The sequence below is a fragment of the Condylura cristata genome, unplaced genomic scaffold, assembly GCF_000260355.1.
Source record: "Condylura cristata isolate star-nosed mole 26May11 unplaced genomic scaffold, ConCri1.0 scaffold00013, whole genome shotgun sequence".
NCBI lineage: Eukaryota > Metazoa > Chordata > Mammalia > Eulipotyphla > Talpidae > Condylura > Condylura cristata.
Window position 1 is genome coordinate 38,082,949 of NW_004567114.1, and position 5,535 is coordinate 38,088,483.

Here is a 5,535-nt window from a genome sequence, read left to right on the forward strand (position 1 = left end):
GTCAGACTGAAGATGGGTGGGGTAAAGGTATACAGGAGGTGGAGGGTGGAGGACTGAGGGCAGAGTGGAATTTCAGAGTTCAAGATTTCAGAGGTGAACCATAACCATTTCTAGGTGATGACAAGGTCTTGTAACAGGATAGGAGATATTGATGGCAAGTGAACAGAGCTCTCAGATGAGTCTCAGAGGACAGAAGAAAATTTGATAGTGTGAGGGTTAGGCATTAATGGGTATGAGTTTATTTGCTTGAGCCATGATTTGTAAACTGCAAAACCAATTTTTTTTTAAGATTTATTTATTTATTCGTACAGAACTGGGGTACAGGCCAGAGATGCGGAGGGTGAGAGGATTCACCAGAGACAGAGCGGGGAGCAGAACAGGCAGATTGACAAAGTACACTGCTGAGGGGAGCAGCGGGCGGGTCAGGAGAGGTCTGCCACGCCATGTGGTCACCTCTGGAGCAGGCGGGGATCTAACTCATGCGGAAGTGGCTTTAGCTTCTTTGTGCTGTGCTTTAACCCGCTGCGCCACCAGGGAGGGCCAGCAAAACCAATTTTTATATCATGTATTTAAACGCCACCTTTTTCAGTGGTATACTTCTAATTGAAAGTTCTAATCATCATAAAGTACCTATCTTCCCACATTAGTGAACCAGGGTACTGGCATGGTCTCAATTAAACATATTCATAAAATTGGGACTGTGAATTTTAGTTGTTGAAGGTTCAGGTGCAGATAAACAGACACCAAAGAAGTATCACTTTATAGCTTCAGATTGAAGTCCCTTTTGAGGTGATACCAAAGAATTCATATTTTACTTGGTACAATACCCATGAAAAAAGATCTTTAGTCTCTAGAAGTCCACTGTAGGACTGTAAGACACTCAATAATACTTAAATATGAAGTTACCCCCATGGTAAGGCAGGTAAAAGCACTTACATCTCCCAGATACCCAATCTATGAAGTTTTCCAATTGCAAATCTAAATGGCTGATTTTCAGAGAAACAAAAAGTTTACTAGGTATTCTTCGGTGGCTTTTTAAAAAGGGATAATGGAGCCTTGAGATTGGATGTAATGTCCAGTGAAGAGTAAGATTTCAACTTCTTTCACTGTCAGGTGCAACTGGGGATAGGCAAAGAAATGTTTTGTTTTCAGATTTTTCATCCAGTTCTTAGCTTGAGGCATTAAAAAAAGAGATCAGAAATCCCAGATCAACATAGCCAGCAACTAAATTGATTATATTCTCCTTAAAGGAAGTTATAATAAAAGAACCAATCTGTGAGTTTTATTAAATTCACCTAAAATGATAAATCACAGAAGTCTTTCAAAGCAGTGGTTGTGCAAAAAGCTTGCAGATTTGATCTTGCAGTTTTTCTCACCAGGAAATAACTAAGCACTTTCTCCTTTCCCTGCTGTGGAAGGCTATTGACAGGTGCTGGGTAGTATAGTGGAAGTCAGAAGTAAAGGAATCCATGAGCTAGATCTGATGCATGAAGTCATTTTGAGCCATTTTATAGAACTAGGGGAACAATTTTGCCCTTTCCATTTTCTCCCTACTGAGTTTCCCAAGTATCTCCAAGACAGATGGAGCACATGTAACAAGACCAACAAATGCAGAGGATGCAATCTGGGATATTAAAAATAAAATCTTTTCCAAATCTTCACAAGCTCCTTTAAAAACATTTCCCTCCAAGTGTTAAAGCATCCAACAGAGGTGTCTAAAAATGGAAAGAAGAGGTGCCCCAAGGTTCCTATTTCAAAACCAGTTAGCATTAGTATTTACTTCTCAGGAAGAATCCTTTATCAAATTAGCAAATAGGACCAGATTTAGTCATGTGTACCTAGGAGATGATTATATCCCCAAGGGAGGGCCCTCAAGGAAGCATTTTTAAACATGAAAATGCTGAATTAAATCTAGAATAAGACAAATAGGCAAAGGCAATTAAACTTCAGGTGTAATGTTAATATTTCAGTGCACACCAAATATATGTGCAAAGAAATCAATAAAGAAAATATGATTAGCTAGATTCTGACATTATCGGCTTTACCCTTACTAATCATAACCTTTTTTATATAGAAACATTACAGTGTATATTTCACCTTTTCACAATATTTAACTTTTATATTTTCATAATATTTAAATATAGGAGCTTAACAATCATGGCTTCTGGATTTTAATTATTTAATAAAACTAATTTATTCTGAGCCATATGTAATTTCAAATTTTCTGGGAGTAGATTAACCTCACAAAATTATGTTCAAATATCACTATTCCATTGCTATGATCCAAAGAATACATCAACATTCAATTAAATGTAAATAAAATTAATTTCTTCTCCTTTTTTCCACTGGGACATTTAAGTAAAGTGTTTGAAATGTATTACTGATGGAAATTAAATGGAAATTACTTATTTCTTAATTTATGGAACCTCTGTGCTCTGGGAACTGATTTAAGTGCTGTGGATACAGCCATGAAAGAGGCAAACAAGTCATTCAGCCTAATAGGAAAGACTGTAAACAAATGAACAAATGAGACCATTTCAGACAGTGATGAATGCATTGAAGGAAAGGAAATTTGCTAAAGGCATAGAGATTCGCAGAGGGAGGGTGAGGGACAGGAGACAGGGTAACCAGGAAACCAGAGTAGTTGATATTTGAATCAAAACCAAAAGAATGGAAGGAGCCAGCTGTGCAAAGTACAGGGGGCAAATTGTGTAGTCAAAGAATCAGCTAATACAGGAAGGTAGTTTGGTGTGTTCCTATAACAGAAAAGTGACCAGGTGGGCTGAGGAGAATGAGGGGGAAGAGGAGCAATGAAAGCCAAGTGCTAGGAAGGGCCAGATTAGATAGTAAAGAATTGGGGTTTATTCTAAATGAGAACAACCCATGGGAACTGATTGCATTCTCTAAACAGTATATTGCCTAAGAAGCAAATAGATGGTACAAGGATAAGCAAGGAAGCAGGGAGGCCAGCTAGACTAACACAGGAATCTAAGAAAGACCAGTGGTGGCCCTAAGTCAGATGCTGGTGTGACCGTAGTGGGAATGTTCAATTTTAGAGATCTGTTTTAGAGATACAACCTAAAGGACTTGCTGGTAGTTCATGGCATATTTCACATTATTAAGTTATCTATTTTCAGTTACATTCCCAAAACTTCTCTGAAACTTTCTCTGATCCAAACCCCTTGTCCAAACCCCTCAAGTCAAGCGAAGTTCAACTTATCTCTCAAACTCCAGGTTCTATTTTATTCTCTAAGAATTGCTGCCCTAAGAACAGTCTGTCCCCCACTCTTGGTAAAACATAGCTAGAGTAAAATTGTCTGGAATTGAAGCTGAGGGTCACCACCTTTTAGGTGTATATCTTAGAACAACACACTTAACTTCTTTGTGCCCTCTGTTTCTTCATCATCACCATCAACATCATGGTCATCACAACCACAGTACCTTCCCCATAAGGTAAGGATTAAGTGAGTTTTGACATATTGAGTACCTAGAATGGCACATAGTGTAGAACCAGTGATGTGGTGTATGACCTCTCATCATCATTCCCCTATCCCATCCCTAACATGTCATCCTCATTCCATATTTGTGCAATAAACATCAGCTTTCTGATATCTGAGCCATTGCCAACAGCCCTTATGTCAGTATCTAGGTAGGTGGGTTGTTGGAAGAGTGCAGACCAAGGTCACTGCATAAAAAAAGCCTGAGGTGTGTGTGTGTGGGGGGGCAACATGATGAGGTGTCAGAGCTAAAGAGACACTTAATAAGTTGTGATTCATTTACTCTGAATAATGCATTGAAATGAAGACATTTTTAAAGCATTATATAGATTGAATTACTTACCATTACCAAGGCTCACCTTGTTGCCAGGAGGTGTGTGAAGTGGGCAGAGAGGAGCCTCTTCTTCCAGTAACTGTTTACTTAGAGCTCTGTATCTTTAGCTCTTGCCTTCATATCATTGGTACTAGTCACCATAGATTTTAGGATGTTCACCAGCCAAAACAGACTAGATTTATCTGTGGTAATAACAACAATAACAACCAGTTTCAGTAACTGAAATGTGATGTTTGTTTCTTGTTTGTGCTGTAAACCCATCGTGGAAGAGACAAGAAAGCCCGATTTTTTTAGTTTTGCAAAGGAACCAAGCTGGCAGAGGCTTCATCTTAACAGTCTTCCCTGATCATGGAGGAGGGAGCATGACAAGCCATGTGTGAAGGAAGTTCTTGAAGCTTTTATCTGTATGTGACCATCATGCTGTCACAGTCCATTAATCAAAATAGGTCACATGGCTGTCACCTGGCTTAAAAGGGAGAACATATACAGTCTTTCTGCTCCAGATACTCAGGGACAAGCTACCACAGGGAATTCACTGAATGTTAGCAGAACCCATCTGAAAGCAGCTGCAACATTTTGGAGACAGTTTTCCAACACAACAAGAATACTGGAGAAAGATCAAGACCCAAAGTCAGGAAATCCATTAACTGAAGGCAGTGGTCAGGGAACCACTTTATTTCCACTTTTCTACCTTAGTATTTTGCACCTTGATCCCAGAATGACTGCTGCAGTGCCAGCCATCACCTACAGATCTACAACACCCAGGGGAAAATAGCATGTTTTTAGCCACATGTTATTAGAAAGTCTTTCCAGAAGCCCCAGCTTACCTTGTGTGCCATTAACCAGAATTCAATCCCATGAAGACCTCCTTGTGAAATGAGGAAAAGTCTATTTTCCCTTTGCAAAAAAAGAACTGTGATTTCTATACTAACTATGCCACAGAACATAAGAAATCGAGAAAATATAACCTAGCTTTACCAATTATGGTAAGCTCCTTTTTTCAGAGTGTAAATTAAGAGGGACTACAATGTCCCTTCATGAAAAGCCTTCGTTTGTGCTTACATAATTATCCACAGTGAAATAACTATGCACAAATAAAGCAAGCAAAACAGGCATTTAATAGGGAAGTATCATTTACCCACGGGTCAGGGAAATAAGAAACTACTTTGGATTGATATTACATCCACCTCAAAAGAATTGACCAAAAGAATTTGCCACTCCCTTCTCTGTGAGCCCCCACTCTTGCCTAAATATTCTTCATTATTTTACCACCTTTTATTGCCTTTATCTGTTTATCTGTTTCTACCTGCAAGACTGAAAGCTCTTTGAAAGATATAATCTATTTCACCTATTTATTCCTATGCTTGCTAAAAATAGCAATGGGTGGCAAATCAACAGCAATAATTAAGGGCCAGGAAACAGTGACAGCTGATGGAATTGTTGCTTCTGAATGAATTTTTATAATGCGACTGACCTATAAGGCATGTGCTATTATTATCTATGTTTAATAGATGAAGAGACAGGATAAAAAGGTTAAATCACTTGACTAAAGGCACACTCTTAAGTGAGGGAGTTGAATTTCAAATGCAGACAATGCAGCTGGGTTATGTCTAGCACATTTACCAAAAAAATGGGTGAACATGACATATTTTTTATTATAATAGTTTATTTTTACATCACTTTGTGACTTTTTCCAAATCAGTT